The sequence below is a fragment of the Ostrea edulis genome, chromosome 1 (genome assembly GCF_947568905.1).
Source record: "Ostrea edulis chromosome 1, xbOstEdul1.1, whole genome shotgun sequence".
Lineage (NCBI taxonomy): Eukaryota > Metazoa > Mollusca > Bivalvia > Ostreida > Ostreidae > Ostrea > Ostrea edulis.
Window position 1 is genome coordinate 1,701,450 of NC_079164.1, and position 20,019 is coordinate 1,721,468.

General features: G+C 35.6%; 1 protein-coding gene and 1 pseudogene across 1 annotated transcript in view; both read left to right on the top strand.

Moving 5' to 3' along the window:
- The window catches only part of LOC130046582 (uncharacterized), a 134,484-nt gene that overhangs the window by 70,912 nt on the left and 43,553 nt on the right, over positions 1-20,019 (top strand). The gene's annotated exons all lie outside the window — the stretch shown is intronic.
- On the top strand, positions 4,311-6,017 carry LOC130050444 (uncharacterized; annotated as a pseudogene).

Sequence of the window (20,019 nt, forward strand, 5' to 3'; positions counted from 1 at the left end):
GCATTCATGACCATTGGTGCGGAGGCTATTTTCCAAGATTTTCTATGTTTGTAAAAATTTTTATCTTTCTATGAAAAGAAAACACAATCTGTTAGGAAAGCATATATTGCATTATTGTATTATCGTAATAATAGAATTTATTACCGTAATTTGAGGTTTTTCTTCATATTGTAACAGAAATAAAAACAAAATGTGTGTTTGGTACAAAAGGTGTGTGCGTGGGTGGGTGGGGGGGGGTTAACATCAATCAAAATATGGTTATGACAGGCTATTGAAAAAGCATTTAATTATATGATCCATACATGCTGGTGTGCTATGAGCTGATGGGCATGTGCCCACTTCTTGCTTAGATTTTCTCTAATTTCGACTAAATCCACACCCCATCAGAGTACCATGCCAGGGGATTTAGACACTGTGTACAATGAAGAACCAATTCAATTCTACTTTAAATCTGGGGCCATTCAATTTCCCTCAGAGGCACAATATTTTCGCTGGACACTGTATATTTTAACCTGAATTTCTTCAGTGTTTGCTCCCATGTATATGTTGGGCATAATGCTAACACCTCCATGATGTATAGTGGGTTTTTTTTCAATACGCACTCTGCTACACTCGCAAAGTATAATGAAATATTCCATTCATTTGATTTCTAACATATGTAATGTAAAACTTATACGGTACCAATTTTGATGCACCAGATGCTCATTTCGACAAATAATGTCTCTTCAGTGATGCTCAACCGAAATCTTTGAAATTCGAAATAACTATGTATGTAATACCTTACCAAATAGCACTTCAAATATAGGACATCTCGATCTTTAAATAAATATGATCAGTACTTTCGTGCGAAACTGTCCCTTACTATCATGAAGCTTATATTCTGCTTTAAAACACAAACCAATAATTGTTAATTGTATTTTTTCATCTTTAAAAAGGTTATTGACATCCCAATATTTAGTGGGAAGCTTCCAGGTATCTTCCACTAGTGACAGTCTACTGGTAAATCCAGACATGCATTGGAAGTATGTTGATGTGGAGGACACAGGGGCACCTGATCCAAGAACTGTGGCATTTCATTCGGAGTGACAACCTGGCATGCAGTTGGTATGACTCTTTGAGGTTGAATATAGGATTAAATCCATATACATTTAGTTAACATTCAAATGAATCCAGATAATACATTCACAAATGGAATCATGGCATTATGGTACACTGATATGCGTGTACCATTTTACTGTTTATCGTTGCATTACTAGATATAACATGCATACAAAAAGAGACAAAACACGGAAAATCATTATTCTGTTTCTAATTATAAGGTATGCTAAGTGTTTTAAATGCTGACAAATAAGGTATGATGGCCAATACTGATTTTATTTGCATTTTTATTTTCATATATGGGACCTGATTATTCAGAGAATTGCAGATTTTATGAAGCTGTTTTTGACAGAGGATTTGGTTTTCTCCATCTGTGTTGCCATCAACCATTATGCTGTGATGGTCATATCTAAGCGAAAGGATTGTCATATGCTTCCCAAGGAAGTTCGAAGCCTCTCACTGAAGAGGAACTGTACAGGTATTAATAGTTTTAAAGTACCGATATTGTGACAGTGATTTCCAGTTTAAAACGAATAATAAAATGCATTTTATCAGATTACCTTTACCCAAATTAATCTGGCTGTGCATCTAACACATTTATTAAATGTGTATTACAATTACCCCAGATAAAATTTTACAAGTAATTAAACGCATACTTTTCAGAGGGCCTTGATTATAGAAAACATTTACAGAGCCAATTGAGTATTCAAAAGCTCTGAGAATACATCAGTATATTGGGGCTAAGTATAAACAATCTTTCTTTTTTTCTTCAGATTTTTGGGCATTATCTTATACATGTCTGCTGAGAAGTTCCAGTCGATAGACAGATATTGGTCAACGCATGCCCCTATCGGAACAACCTAGTATCACGAATTATGTCTAGAAATATGTTCTAGGAGGTTGAATATAAGAAGAACAATTTTTATTAAATATAATGTACATTTAAATTTAGTGATTGAAAGTAAGTACTTGAACATTCGTATAGATGTACAATGAACTTGGGGAGGAAAAACGGGCATTATTTTCGCATAGCATTTGATATCATAATGGTGTTGTTGCTTAGCAATCAAATATATTTGAATATAAAAAATATTTTTTTTAGATTTTAACAGGAAAAATCTTTGTTTTAATGTTGCAATATTTATATTATTTAGTGGGATACAATGGCATAACGTCATATTATTAGAAAATGATGAATATGTATATGAAGTACGAAATTTTCATTTTATGACCTTTGACCTTAATTCTCTTCATTATATGTTTTGCTAAAAACCTTTTAAAATGATTAAAATCTAGTCAAAGATTATATTTTGAAAATGATGTGACATTTACTAATCATCATGCAATGTAATTATTTTTGAATTGTGTCGAATGGATGTAGAAAGGCAAATTATGGTCAAAATTACACCATGAGTGTTGTTACTTAGCAATCAAAAATATTTTTTTCTCAACAAAATTGATTAATTTGATTGTGATGTTTTTGTAGTATTTTAAAAGACATATCAGATCATACATTTAGAATTTCCTATTTTTGACTCGAATCCAGTGAGAGGGGTCGTAATATATATATATATATTCCAGAGAAAAAAGATTGCAAAAATATGCACTTAAATGACCTTTGACCCCGTAGAACTCTTTGGGGTAATGGGATAACATGACAAACTTTATGAAAAAAATGTTCCCTGTCCAATTCGTAACAAAATTATATATCACATACCTACTTAAAATCGTGATACATGCAGATGTAACTCGATTTAAAAATATTGTCATTTAGTCTTTAAAAACCTCTAAAATGTGCCGGTAGAGAAAGGGTTAATGTATGACGTCTTCGAAACTTGGATAATTTCTGCATGGATCAAATAATTGATTTAGATACAGAAAATATAGAATATATACACCATAATTCAAATGAAGCCAGATTTTGTAAAAATACCATCTGCAACATACACACATACAACATTGCCGTGATTTTAGTTTGCAGAGGCGCACACAAGTCACAACCCCCACCCGCCAAAAAAGAAACAAAACCACTGACTGAACAGTTTCCAATAAACAAATATAAAATGTACAAACCCCCTCTCACTAATATTCAGTAATGAAAACAATTGTCACATTCCGGATTAATAAATTTTATTGATCGTGTTTGCCCTTCACTTAATTTTGTATTGTTGATAGGATTCATTAAATGTATCACACTGCTCGTTATCTTTATTTGTTCATTGATGATATTCGTCATATCTGTCTATGGTTCCATCACATTGTAGCTTTAATCATATCCGATGTATATAACATGTTTAAAGAAAGATTAGTGTCGGGGTGAGATAGTGGTTAACACGATTACTTCTCACAGGTGCGAGTTCGATCCCCGTGATCGGTAGTGGTTGTATGTGAGAGGGTATGGTGGTCGGCCGCTCTTTTGTTTCCATATTAATTTCCTAACTACGCTCCTAGTTTTGTACGACGCGAAGTTTCTTTTAGGGGACAAAACATGCACTATCATAACATAAATGGCAACATGGGCGGATCCAGGATTTCAGTTTAGTGACACCATATATTTTCTGTGGTTGTCCAATTTTTGAGGATATTAAAAATCCGCAAAAATTACAATCCAAAATTAGATATTTAATATGGGTATATTTAGGTATGTTGCAACCGTAGAAATTGAAAACACATTGAAACACATTGAAAACACATATCACATCGCAAAAAAAAGTCCAACCTTAGAAAATAGTCGTTATACTGTGTTTCAATGAATTGATCTACAATTGATCTACATTATTTAAGTGTTCCATAAACTCTCGTGATTAAATTTTATTCTTATAAAGAACACATAATCACGATAAACTTTGAAAATTTTAAATTGTGTTAACAACCCCCCTCCCCAATCCGCAACTGACCTCATCCCTTTTCTTAGATATATATTTTATTGTATATCGAAAAGTAATCCTAAAACTTATGAATTAAAAAAAATGTCGTAAAGCATCCCCCCTTCTGTGTACGAAAATGACGTTTTGGCGAATATGTTTTAGACTGGTATAGTACACTAGACCCCCCCCCCACACACACACAAATTAGACATTTTCTTACGGCTGCCCTCTCTTGAAAAATGAAAAATTATGATACTCGCCTAAAGTGTCATTAGTATGCCAATATACAGTGGCTTATTACAAGTACAAATCTACATTTATTTCAGGTCAAATAAAATCGCTATCATGGCATCTGAAGATATTGCCCAAGGTCAATAAGTCATTGAATGTGACCTCTGCAAACAACCAGTCTCGTTCTTCTGCAGACGATGTGGGGTCAATCTCTGCGATCCTTGTGTTTTGGTACACCTACGAATTAAGTCCAAAACCGGACATGACGTGGTGGATTACGCCAGTAGAGATGATGTTCACACATCTACGTGCTATTCTCATCCACAGAACGAGTGTTATGCGTATTGCCAGACGTGTGATGTCCCGATCTGCCTGGTCTGTGTTTCTATCAAACACCAATCTCACAAAATGTCCGAGCTCTCCGAGAAAATTGAAGAACTGATGAAAACCATTATGAAAGAAAACGAGCGACTTCAAAAATATAAGTGTGAACTTGAAAAAATCTTAGATCACACGACACATAGATTGCTTTCATTATCCAAACTTTACCAACACAAGAAGGATGAAATGACGTCACGAGGAGAGAAGTGGCACACACAGATAGATAAAACCGTGAAGACGCTCCACCAGGAACTGGACGACATGCAAAAGGAGCACGAATCACTACTCCAGAAACAGAAACGAGAATTGGAAGAAATTTTAGGAAAAGTTGATGAAATAAACACCGCGACAATGAAACTGAACAATTCACAGAATGTTATAGAAATGAAGAAACTGATAAATTAATGCCGCGACAATGAAACTAAAAAATTCACAGAATGTTATGGAAATGAATAAACTTATCGCAAGTATTGAAAACCAGGAAACTCCCTCAGATATTACACAGTACTCGTTTCCGGTGTTTTGCGAATGTAAAATTAACGACAACTATTTGAAATCGTATTTTGGATACATTGAAAATATACAAGAAAGAAAGATTTCCCTGCCGAGATTGGTATCTGAAGACGCTGTGATTTCGAATCACAAAATATTAGAGGTGCCGAAAGTTACCACAGCTATAGACACAGAGTTTCCTGCTGATAAACATAACAACCGTCTATACGATATTGCTGTTATTGATGATAACAGAGTGTGCATGGGAGGAACAAGTGAAGAACTCAAGTTGTTTGAATTCCAGGGAAACCTCCACGACATTGTCACTATCACATCACGTGGTATGTACATAACTGTATACAACAAACACGTGATTTACTCAGGTACCAATACTGTGTGTAGAGTAGCCGAAGATAAAACAATCCAGACGATGTTTACAACCGGGGAGTGGGAACCATACGGCATCACGAGTACCATGTCAGATTACCGGTACCGTACTCCAGGAAATCCAGTACGACTCACAGGGCCAGCCTCTGTACGGAAAAACAAATTACATCACCGAGAATGTCAACGGGGACATCATCGTAACAGACTGGAAGAAAAACTCTGTCATTGCTGTCGATAAATTAGGAATATTTCGGTTTTCTTACTCTGGGAGGGACATACCGATCGGCGTCACTTCTGATCCTGCCGGTCACGTTATCGTTACTGACTATAATGGCGACAAGATCCACATGTTGGACAGGGACGGGCGATTCCTGAGGTACATCATTCCTGATCAAGAGATTAATAAACCACGCGCCATGTGTAGCGTCGGGGACGGGGAGATTTTTATTGTGGAATGCAAGACCAGTGTAGCAAAAAGAATCAAATTTTTGGAATAATTAACAGAATGAATTGTCTGTTGTTTCGCATAACATATTTTGTTATGGAATAAATTTTTGTATAGATTAAGCATGTTGGTTTTAATCTGTAAATGGGAGATCGTTAACTCGGACGCGATAGGTAACAATCAGTTTGACAGCGGGTAAGTGTTGAGGTACTTTATATGTCGATGCTTTAGTTTCAAATTCTGCAGGGGTAGTATACTAGTGACAAGCAAAGTAACACAAGATTTACCACTGTTCTATCCAGGGATCCGTATTTGTCTGATCCCACATCTTGTATGTCCAGGGGTCCGTATTTGTCTGATCCCACCTCAGATATATCCAGGGGTCCGTGTTTGTCTGATCCCATTCTGGTCTATCCAGGGGTCCGTGTTTGTCTGATCCAATTCTGGTCTATCCAGGAGTCCGTATTTGTCTGATCCAATTCTGGACTATGTAGTCTATCCAGGGGGGTCCGTGTTTGTCTAATCCCACTTCTGGTCTATCAAGGGGTCGGTATTTGTCTGTGGCCTTCAATTCGACATTTCGATATATCGACGACATCTTGTCTATTACCAATAATAGCTTTCATTCATATGTCGATTTGATATATCCCTGTGAGCTCGAACTAAAAGACACCACAGAGTCGTGAACTTCTGGTTCATACTTAGATATTTTATTGAAATTAGACATCAACGGCAAACTGACAACTCAACTGTATAACAAACGGGATGATTTCAGCTTCTCCATCGTCAACTTCCCATATCTATGTTGCAATATTACATTATCACCTGCATATGGTGTTTATATATCTCAACTGATTCGATATGCAAGAGCTTGTTCTACGTATAGTTAGTTTTTAAATCGAGGTAAGCTACTGACTAACAAGTTGATAGTACAGGAGTTTCAACAGTCTCGATTGAAGTCAGCATTTCGCAAATTCTATGGTCGTTATAACGAGCTAGTTCGTCAATACAACCTCGCATTGGGTTAAATGCTGTCTGACGTGTTTCATACCGATTGTGAAGCCGTTCTTGGCACACTGATTTTGACTGCGATAACTCCGTTTACCTGATCAGAATATAGGGCTCACAGCGGGTGTGACCGGTCAAGAGGGAATGCTTACTCCTTCTAGGCACCTGATCCCACCTCTGGTGTGTCCGGAGGTCCGTGTTTGCCCAACTATGTATTTTGTACTGCTTTTAGGAGTTATGAGATTGATCACTGTTCGTTATCTTCACCTTGCACCATGCATTCTTTTTTTCGTGGTTATAAAAAATATAATATATCAACCCTTGTCTAAAAAACGTAAATTGATATAGCCTATAAAAGACGTCAGTAATCTTAATTGATGGGTGCGCATGTGCCAGCGATTAATAGGAGGGTACTCAAAAGTCCTCCAATCAACGGTACCTATCGGCAAACTTACAAAGTATTCAGAACAAATAGTGTAAGGAACAATAACTCTGGGTAGACACAAAAAAATGTCTTTATGCTATGCGCTTCTGTCAAAATACCGACGCAGTATCATATATTCCTTTAAAGTACTTAGAATAAGCTTGTGCTGCAATAGCAAAGAAATGTTGTGTGACACGTTTTGCAATGCATAGCAGAGGATATGAAACCCGCATGGGTTGGAAGAGATCACGTGGTTCGGCTGTTTGTAGACAATCCTCGTGTGTTGCTAAAACGTGGAATGGGAAATGGAACGGAACATGAAATGCGTAGTTGATGTTATTGGAGTGATGGGTATTTTGTAAAATCAAAAGGCTTATTGTATTATGGACGAGGGCAGTAGAAATTGCATTGAAAACGGGAAGTCAACCTTATGTTCTAACGTTTCATATACTTCATAAGGTATACATACATTGTACATAGTGTATGCGTGTACATATCTTGAAATCGTAATAACGCACTATTTCTAAAGCAAGCGCCTGTGTATACCACCCTTTGTTCGGGGTCAGCATTTTCTGACACCTCCTCTTCCCCATATTGTAACAGTATGTTGTTTCACAAACATGAAGAAAATTGAAAATGAAAAAATAAAATACCGAAAAACAAATAACCTTTCAAATCGTTTTATTTCTTCTCTGGTATTGACCTTTAGAAATTATTTTACAAGCCTATCGAATTAATAAGACGTTTTCATCCCCCTGAAAACAATATTGAAAAGATAAAGTTACAATGACAACCTCTTTGTCTGTTTTTCAGCTGTTGGTTTTGCTCTCTCTCCTTTCTTGTGTAAATGTGATCCCCATATGATAACGTATTCTTTCCATTCTCTCCCCATATATATTGCTGTCATAGTGCCGTAATTACAGTTTTCTTGTAAAACACTTTCTAACTGTTATACAAACATTTACCCAATGCCTCATTCACAAGAAAAATCCGTGTGAACGCGCCATAAACTTAATCAATTTATGGTGCAGAATATTTGTGGAAGGACTGCTTTTAACGCTTGTAAAAAAATCCCTGAAATCTTGATTTTGATGAAATTAATGTATTTGCCCGATTAAATCATATTAAATTTTAACATGTACAGTTTCCTTCTTTCCGCTATTATTCCGAAGTTTCTGGCCGTTAAATCACTTATACTCATAATTGTTCAAATAATTGCAAAATTATCTTGTGTTCACGAATCAAGGTAACATCTGAAAACAGTGAATGAAAGGTAAAGACAACGACCAGAGATCAATCTCATACCTCCTATAAGCAATACAAATAGATAGTTGGGCAAACACGGACCCCTGGACACACCAGAAGTGGGATCAGGTGCCTAGGAGGAGTAAGCATCCCCTGGATACTGATTAGTTAGCTTGTTTGTTTTTGACTTCATCCAGCTTTTGTAGTGTGGTTGTAGTTTTAGTTTCCTTTTCTATGTAAATGTTCTATCATCCTGAGGAAGGGACAGGTTGACAATTCACTGTCGTTGGTCATTTTTTGTGCTATATATATATATATTTTGTAATTCCGTCATTAATGAGGTTTTCCGGATAATGTTGTCGCCGAAGGTATGCTTTCAATTCCTCCAGTCTTTTTTACCTTAATGAAGTATCTGTAATTATTGTACATATCCGTCTAGCCATGTTGTATGGAATGTTACGTTTAGTATGGGAAGGGTGGCATTAATGGAAATCTAAATATTGATGTGAATCTGTTTCTTTGCAATAAAGATCCGTGATTATATTGGTATCATCCTTAATGATTCGGAGATCCAAAAATGGTAGTTCTTTATCACTCATATCCATAGTAAATTGAATTGATTGATGTAATTGATTGATTTCAGCATGGAATTTTTGTAAATCATCTGTAGTTTTATTCCAAAAAATGAAAATATCATCGAGGTATCTTTTCCAATTATGTCGAATATATTGTGTAAAACTTGCATCAAACATCTCAGGAAGTTTATTCTGTAGTGTTTCTTCCAAGTAACCCATTACTAAGGTTGCATAGGTAGGAGCCACCTTTGTCCCCATGGTCGTGCCTTTAATTTACAGATTCCATGAAATGCAAGTCCATTCTCCCAAGTAATTTTGTACAGGCGAAAACCTTCGTCTATGACAAACCGTACAGGTTGTCCTTGTTTATTTCCCCCTATTCTCTCAGTTTCCACAACGTTAACGTGTCTGCAAACTGTGACCTGCAAGCTGGTAGGAAAACAATTTCCCAGGATAATTTCCCTTGTGACACATTTGCATGTCACCGGACGAACTAGGAGTGAGGCATCTTAACAGCCATAAAATAATTGCTACTTGCTCTTATTGAAAGTGTTGCGTCCATCACTTGACCTTAATGAGCAGATGATTCTGATTTAGCTGGCTGCTGAGAAAACGTAATATCAATTTTCGCTATATTCTCCAATTCATCTTGCGAACCATGTACCCTCTTGATGATATGGCTATTCTGAATACCTGGGGGTCACCGCTGCGATAATTCCCATTCCATGAAAGTTCCCGTCCATCAATGGTTCGGATATCATGATCCACATTGTCAGCTATATACTGAAGGAAGGTGTATGAGGGTGTGTATTCAGACATCGAGGTTCCTTTTGATACTGCAGCAGAAGATTCGCACCATTGTTTTTCTGAATATGGGCTACATAATCCGATGCTATGAAGAGTGTCTATTAAGAATTTTGATGCAAAGTGGTGATGAAGTTGCACTAGTAGGCCTAACTGAAGGGGAGCTATGTAAGATTTGGGTTTAACAGCTTACCAAATAGCCGGGTCTATAACATATACTTTCAAACAAGGATCTTTAAGAGTAATGACGGTCAGTACAAAAGACTGGATATTTTCTGGTATATACCGCAAGTTTTTAACAACCACTGTGGTGTCAAAAGACAATGGATAGTATTCGCAATCGAAGGACAATGATCTGATGTCTGATTTGATCACATATCCTGCCTCTTTTCCCAGCTCGGTTAATCACATTTGAACCTTTGTCACCAAGGATCACTAGGTCTTTACGGCCATTGCACTCATCTGAAAGTAATAATCAACATTCATTTCAAATGATAGTCACTGAAACTTATTGAATATCTCATTTAGCTACAATGCAAAGTTTACATGTTACATATAAATCAATTGTTTTAGGAAGCAAAAACTCAATTTTCACTTGATGAAACTATAATTCTTGCAAGTACACGTATTTCAACTTTTCTGTATAAATGGTTAATTATACATGAGTAAAGTCGGGACATTTGAATGTGCATACTTACTAGAATAGAAAAGTTTTCATCAGAAATTCGGCATTTAAGACCATTTCATCAATCTGGTTTATGGTGAAAGTTGTCCTGAAAAAAAACACAAAAAAAAAACCACGATTACATCTATAATTTTCCAGTGCCACATACACATTTTGATAAAAGATAAAGCTAGAATGCATGTTGAAATGCAGTAATAACAGAAAATGCAATGTTTATACACGCAAGTAAATCAGTGAAAGCATACATAAACATCTATTAAAAAAAGCTTTATATTTGAATCTGAGAAAATTAAACATTTCATTTATGACTCTACTGAACTTCCATACCTTCAGAAATCAACGATAAGGACCATTATGATATATAATGTTTAATTAACGGAGGCGTGTTTTTTTTTATATATATCGTAAATATATGTTATTTATAAATTTGGACTCATACAAGTGTCCCATTTCTACATTATGATACTTTTTAAACTTAAATGAAGACCGAGACATAATATCTGTTTCAAGCATAGCAGAACATGGATGACAGATTCGGGGCTAGGTGCAGTAAACAACGAGGATTTGGTAGACGCTGTGACTATGATATGTAAATTAAAGGATTTTCTACTTTACACTAAAATAGTTATACTTACTTTGTTTAGTTTCCATCACAGGGGCTAAGCCCGTTTTGGGCCCGAACCCTGTGATACAATAAATATAGAAAGGGGTCTAACTCTGACCCAGATAAAAAAAACTAACAACTCGCTTCAAATGCCTAAAAAATCTTAAATTAGGTACGTTATGCGTAATTTGTTGTTTTCCTTGCATAGATTAATGTTTTAACTACTTGCATGTCAAATTTCAATACACAGGTTCCTACAATAACAAAGATATATATCATCGTTCTCTCGATATAAAATGTATACGGTACCAATTTTGATGCACCAGATGCGCATTTCGACAAATAATGACTCTTTAGTGATGCTTAACCGAAATGTTTGATATCCGAAATAACAATGAAGTTTTAGAGCTATTTTAGGGAAAAACAGTGTGCCAAAAAAGTGGAGTTAAATTCGTCTAAGGATTTGAGCTATGCGAGAGAGAGATAATCCTTAATTTTGAAATGAATGTCTAAATTTTGTAACAGCAATTAAATATACATCCGTATTTTCAAGCTAGTAACGAAGTACTTAGCTACTGGGCTGTAGAGACCCTCGGGGACTAACAGTCCACCAGCAGAGGTTTCGACCCAGGGATCATAATGTAAAACTTATACGGTTTCACTTGTAAATGTTTACTAGGACATTTACCGGTCCAGGTCACGGAGTCGTTTCTCGCCTATGACAGCAGCGAAATTCAGACTAATATGGAAGATTTCGGACCTGTCAACTAAAATTTCACATCAATTATACGCTAGTTACTTCTTCATATTTTGATAATGTTCTTCGTGTAGACGTTACACGACTTATTTTTCCTCAGCATCAACTGATGACAAGATCTGCCATTTTAATGAAAGCACTAAATACCCGATAGACTTAAAATCTCAAATACCTTAAAATTGATCAAAACATTATTCTTGTGATATTGCACCTAGAGAAGGAAATTGAACATTATTTTTTGGCTTTCTTAAGTTTTTGATTTTGTTTATTTTATTTCATTTAGATTATTTTTACCCATTATCCCCTTCTTTAAAGTTTTAGATATTTCGGATCTTTAGTACGTTTCTCAAAATGGCAGTTAGAGTCAGGAGTTGATGTTTTATAAAATAAGCGACCCAGATACAGCGAACATAAGAAAACTTTTCTAGAAATTTTAGCAACTCGTAACAAGTAAATGGTTCGTTGTAAAATTCTGTTATAACGATCTAGTTCGTCAGTACTAACTATCATTGGATCAGATGCTGTCTGTCATGCTCCATACCCATTGTTAGGCTGTTCTTGGTACACAGATTTTGACAACGGATAAATCCGTTTACCTTATAAGGATATAGGGCTCACAGCGGGTGTGACCGGTCGCCAGGGAATTTTTACTTCTCTTAGGGACCTAGGGCGCGTTTTACAAAAGAACTTACAACTTACGACAAACTTTACATACTGGAATTTTCAGGTTTATTGTAAGTTCATTCACTCCAAATACAAAATATTTTTTTTTAAAATGTTGAAAATTAAGCCTCAGAAAAGTTTTACTTCATTCACTTAAAGTAATAACTGTGTAATACAATTTAAGACTTGCGACTTTGTCGTAAGTTGTTTTGTAAAACGGGCCCCTGATTCTACCTCTGGTGTGTCCAGGGGTCCGTGTTTGCCCAACTATCTATTTTGTATTGCTTATAGGAGTTATGAAATTGCTCACTGTTCGTTGTCTTCACCTTTTATTCACTGTCTGTAGATGTAAAGCTAAAGTCTTCTGTACTTCTGCATTTTTCTTAGAGATAAAATTTGGGCTCATGTTGTCTTTTGATGAGTTTGTAACATGCGCCAAATACACAAATCTATGTATAGCGAGTTCAATTGATACACTTACAACAACACCAGTGAAAACGAGTTGAAACTTTTACAAATTTTAATTCTGCATAATTAGTCACAAATATATAAACATACAATGATACAGAAGTACACAACACAGATCTAAAGTTCTACTCAACTTGTTTATAATGAGCAGCGTCTCCGTGATAAATGTATATATGTAATACCTCCAAACTGTGTTATAGTTCTTTATTCTATGGTGATGAAGTATATGTACAGTGATCCCTGAAATATACATCAAGATGTCATTAAAAATATTTCACATACAAGTCAATAGCATTCGGATTAATTCAAAATCATTCTGTACATTTGTATTGTTTGACTTACAATCAATCACCTCAAACAATATTCATATAACTATATTATGTATATCACCATTACACAAATATTAAAGATTTGTACACAACACTTAAGCTTCCATCAAAGTACACAAAAGCAATATGTAAACACATACCCTAAGTAAGGGGCAAATGTGGTCCTTACAGCTATGGGAACTTCCCTTCTGAATAATGTTGTATCGTAAGATTTACTTTATCAAAATAAAAATATCAAATACAGACTATACATATTGCATGACCTTAGAATGATTATTACACTAACTGATTTCCATACATGTTATATATTTAAAGTAACAATTAAATAATCTCAATACCGTTGTCTGTATAACTTGATATGTAAACAATGAACTGCTGACACATACAGTGAACATTTAAACATGAAATTTATTTTGATAATAACTTCAAAGAAGCAGTGCATTCATACCTAGAAAACTACATACTCTGTTACTTGTTTGAAATATACAGAGTGCTAGTTGCATCACTCTTATACAAATTTTCACAGTACCTTAGACCCAGGTTCTTGTCAACCACATGACCACAAAAATATCACGAGAAATGACCAGCATGCAATGCACTGTTTCATATGACATTATGGATATTTATCAATAATCAATTCTATGTCAAAAGTTTTCTTTAAATAACATAACCCGAAATAATTTTCAGCAAATAATGAAAATAAGAAATGATTACAAATAAATCCTTTATATCCAAACTTCATAAGCTTATCATTTAATGTTACATAATTTCACCCATATATGTCAACACTTAAAATGAAATGCTCAAGAGGTAACGACCTTCACCCAAAATAAAGAGGTCCCCGGTTCAAATCCCACCATCACACAATATATTTTTCCAAATTGAAATTAAATTTCCCCTCTCTTACATATAGGAGAAAGTGAATTCTAACTCGAAACAAATGTAGAAAAACAACCATAGACAATATGATAATGTAGTGTTATCTTTCTTTTCTCGTTTCGTATTGATGTGCTACTGATGTTTACAGGAACACAGAAGTGGATTACAATAGCATTACAAATGAACATTAATATTTGAAGATTTATTATTTATCATGGGTCAATAAATGTAAATATTCACAAAGAGAATAAATTGATAAACTGAATTTCACAAACACTTTCGGTAGAAGTGTAACGTATTTCCTTATACACAAGAAGGCTATTAAAGTCCGTGCCTTGTCAATTCAAGGGTTCGAGGTGTAATTAGAATAGCAACTTTCATTGATAAAATAAGATTGGGAATGTTATTAGAAATTGGGCCTGCAGATATATACAAATATGGCCTAACCCTACCCAGGTTAATAATTACTATGAAATCAAGGAAAGTCAATCAACATACAAAGATCAGGGGTTCACCAAATGATTTATAATATCAAAACAATTTAACAATTGGTATGACCACCCTCAGCGAACGACTGGCTGACCTCGGACTAACGCTTATACTGCAGCCTTATTCAGGACACACAGTACAAGTGACAGCCCTTCAACCGCTGCACACACTGTAGAGCCTTATTCAGGCAGACACTGTGAACAACAGCCTGGTCGTCAGTCAAGTCCAGTACACAGGACAGACGAATTATGTGGCTAGCCTTTATCTGGTCGACCTCGACAGTGGCAGGCCTCTTACTACTAAGGTCAGCCTATTAAAAGGACAGCCTCAATGCTTCCACTCTAACACCGTTACAACGTACGGAATCAAACACTGGCTTTCTCAGTAAATCATTTTATTGCTTGCAACTTACTGTTAATCTTGTCCACCACGTCTTCTCGCTCTGGGCTTCGACAATAACTGACAGACGACAACTGTTTCGTGCTGTATTTATAGTGTTAGGTCATGTGACTAAATTACGGATGTTTACATTGAAAACTACAATGTAGAACTTAGATGGTCGATGGATAAATTTCCGGAATATTACATTAGGACTCCCTAATCCAAACGCATGCTTCTGCCTATGCGGTATTAATTAGTGAGATGGAATTTTTTTTTAACTACCTGCCATAAGACAATTGATACAACATACACATGCACAGTGAATGATACTACGCTCAAAGTCATAATTAAACAATTGAGAGGATTTGTGATATAAAATGTGAAAATTGGTAGATGTGATAGTGTATATGTATTGTTCAATATCAACAGCGCATTCGCAGCAAAATGTACGTGCAATGTCATGAAACAGTAAAAATTGGCCGGTCAGTAGTTTAGCTGTCACATGTATATGCTCCAAGAAAATAAAAAAAAATAATAATTCCTCTACTAATAGACAGTGGAATAATTAAGGAAATTAATATGTATTTAATACAGTAGATTTCTTTCTGGTTTATCATAATTGTTATCATACATGTACCAACAGGTTTGTTTAAAGCTATGAGATTATCTCCCGATTTCCTTCTATCACTTAGAACGTGTTTGCACGATTTGTTTAAACAGCACTAGTTTTCAGTCTAACATCATATGATCATTTATTGTATATGTCAGCGTCCTATATATGATAAATGTAAGGATTGAGTTTGACAGAGGGGAACAGATGGGGAAATTATATTACAATAGCAACAAATCGAGCATTTTAAGCAAGAAAGTGAATGTAGAAATCCCTAAGATCTTCAGATAATTTAGAGTGACCTGTATTTTGCATCAGTTTTCAATGTAAGACTGATAAAATGACGAACGCAAATAGCTCCTGTGACAGGACCTCTGACATCTACAGTAGCTCCATTATCTTAGGTGTGCAGTGTCTGCACTATATGGCCGTATTTAGTCGACAGACAGGTAACGGGTAGGAGGTGTGTAGAAAATGAGAATGAAACGACACTTTCAGGTATTTACCTTGTTAGATTGTCTTTTGTTATTTTGTATGGAATGGGTGAGCAATTGTATTTATTTTTCATGCTGGTCACATAATCTGACGCTTGATGCACCCTTTTTAATGAGTTAACGAAAAGTGATGATCAATATTTCTATTAAATTCTGCATCCCCTTTTCAATGTTTTAATAATTTCTATATTTTAATAAACTCTTAAGTAACACTGACTTAGCTATAGGCGATCCAATCATAAATTGTAAATAATTTTCTCAAATACAAATCTATTTATTTGACGTTTTTTTATGTTTAATGAATTTTATTTTACTATACGTACAGGTCCGTGATTAGGAGGGATGCGAGGGAACCATCTATAAAAAGGGTGTTAAGAAAATTCGTTCCGTTTGTAAATTTAAAAAATTAAATAGAAAAACTAAATATTTTTGTTTCAAATTTTTACTGGTTACACTTTAGAATTTGTTTTCCATTATATCGATAGTTATCTTTCCCTATGTGCACTCTCTCGTGTTACTATGGAGTGATGTAAACATAATGTCTATTACGTCATGAAATAAATATGCCGAGTTCGTTGAAAAAGCAGACGTCCTGTACAAGTATTGATACAATTAATGAACGAGCTCAAGCTTTGGCTTTATTAGATGCAGGATTAAGTGTGAAGGATGTGGCTAAGGAACTATGTAAAAGTGAGCGATGGGTAAAAAAGTGGAGACGAAGGTGAGAGCAAAATAAACGAACTAACCGATCAACCGAGATCCGGTCGGCCATCGAAAATAGTGGGGGTAGTAAAGAAAAAAGTGGAGAACATACAATAGAAAAGAGGAAAATCACCAAGAAACTGCAACAAGGAACTTAAGAACTCAGGCTTTAATGTAAGTCACGTAACTATTTATAATTATTTGCGAAAAGTAAAAAAATGGAAGGCATTTAAAAGATCGAGAAATCAACTACTGACAAAAAAACAGAGGCAAAAGAGATTGAAATTTGCTCGTGATCACAAGCATTTGACGGCTGAAGACTGGGAGAACTACATCTTTAGTGATGAATCTACAAAATATTTGTTTCATGTTCCGAACCGACAGGACGATGTTGTATGGGGGTCCCAGTCAGATGAGGTTCCAGACGTAAGCTGTGTCAAGTCAAGTGCTAAAGTCATGATATGGGGTGCGATGGGAGTTCAGGGTTTGTCCAAACTTCACATTGTTCCAGCTGGCAAAACTATTAATGCTGACTATTATGTGAAGAAAATTCTTCAAAAAGAACTAAAACCTGCTCTGAATCGACAGAACAATAGTGGTAGGATTGACGAACGAAAGTTGGTTCAATATCCAGGACACGCTACGTTTGTTCAAGATGGAGCGACACCTCACACTGCCCTCCTAACACAAAATTGGTGTGAAAATAATTTACCAAACTTTATTTCGAAAGAAGAATGGCCAGGCAATTCCCCAGACCTAAATTGTATAGAAAATGTTTGGAGTATTCTGAACAGCGAGGCCTACAAACATATGCGCCCAACAACAATGAGCCAATTACGCCGCCGACTTCAACGTACATGGAGGGAGATGCCTCAGAAACATTTGATTTCTTTAATTCATTCAGTGCCAAACAGAATTAAAAATGTATTGAAAAACAAAAGTGGAATGTCTGGTTATTAAAAACATAAAAGCTTGTATATGAGTTGTTTATAAATAAGTTTAGGCATGATGTGAATCATGGAACGAACTTTCTTAACACCCTTTACATAGGAAAAGAGTTAAGCACCATAATGGCTAAGATACCAATACCCTACGATTTTCATTTTTTTTAAAAGTGTGTTCTTTCATGCATACGGTATATCGAATCTCATATTCATGCATACAATTTCTTTGGAATATGTATAAATGGCAAAACATTATACCATAATAATACATGAGTTATAATGACAATGAAAATGAGAATGACTGTTGGCTATTTTACCAGTGACAACAAACGTTATGTGGTCATTACTAAATATTCAAACATGCAAAAATGATTACTCAAGTAAATCTTAACATAATATATGAAATATTTCGTATAAAGTAGAGTAATGCTTATCATCAAATCCACAACCATGATCGTGTTCCCTTTTGTTGTAACGGAATGTGACAAACTTGAAGGTTAATCAGAGAAGCCGCGACCACAACCACGCCCCATTTGTTATAGCGGAATCTTGAACTAACTCCGTATCCTCCACGATCAGGAAGGGGAATCTTCAAAATGTTATGTATCGCCTTCCTGATATTTCCTGCCAATATCGAGATTCCTTTTGCGGAGAGGTGATATTTGCCATCTGCCAGGTATTCAGGGCTCGGATTACCATTCATCAACTTATTGCTATAATCGCAATACACAGTGGTTTGGTCAACCAAGAATTTCTGTTCAATTGAAGCATTGACAATCTCGTTATTGGCTCGATGAAGTAAATAGTCTGCGCTGGGTGTGGTGATGGATATTATCATGGCAATATTCTCCCATCTATGTTTCACTACCTGCCCAAGGGTTTCCAGGTTTTGAACACACACTAGTAGCTCAATTTTTATAGATCATTTTTGGGAGAGTGAAGCGCTACAATGTTGGGTTGCTCATTGCCTTTATATTGGATGTACAAATCAACAATACATCTGGTCTAGACGTTCTTCGATCAATATGTCTTGCATGTGCAATTTGCCACTGTTTTCACGGGAACACTGCCAGCATCATCTGAGTATGACCGAGAATTACCCACCTTCTTCTGAATATTTTCGTTGGAGATGTTGAGCATAGAACACATATCCTGTACCTGTTCTAGTTTTTGAAGGCATTTGTTTGCCGTTTCTTCTAAGTTTAAAATTATCTTGTTTTTTCTTCTTTCCATGCAACTCTCGGATGTTTCTTTTGATTTAAACGGCTATTTTCAATTCTCTTTGCTGCTTCTAGCCCCCGTCCAAATACGACAATGACCATTTAAACCTTGGGCAGAGCCCGAGTGCACCTTCTCCAAATACTTGGCAAAAATAGCTTCCATGCTTAGAAAATGAAAGTAAGGCACTGACGAAAATGCATTAGTGCAAGGCCAAATCTTACGTCAACTTTTTAACGACCTATCTCATTTGCATAAATCAGGTCAAACAGATTGTGTATTCAAAACAGTACCCCCACCCCTCCCCCCACTTTTTTCATAACTTTTCTCCCAGGTATTATTCAAAATTAATTTTTTAGATTTAAAATTCTCATCGTTAATCATTATTAGTCCCCTCCTATACAAAAATGTCCGAAAAATTGATTAATGCGAATTTTGACCTTCGACCTGATAGGACACAGACTACCAATTATTTTCCTATACATTCCTTTATAACATAAAAATTAATATAAAAAATTCCACCGCCTCAACTTACCTGAAATTTCGCACAGACTTAGAGCAATTCAAGTCCAAACATATTTGTGAATCTCAGGAAAATCCACCGCACGCAAGTCCTGTTATGACACCGCAAGTAACTCCTACCCTGCATATTTCCCTTTCCCTTTGAGAAGCAGGTAAACAATGGCCTATTTACACCCTTCCTACTACACACTTAAGAGCAGAATTTCCCATTATTATATTTTTTTTCAGACCCTCTCCTTTCCATCTATGCCCTAGAATAAAACAATTCCACACCACAGACATCCCCAAGAATTTTTAAGAAAAAACCTCTATTTATA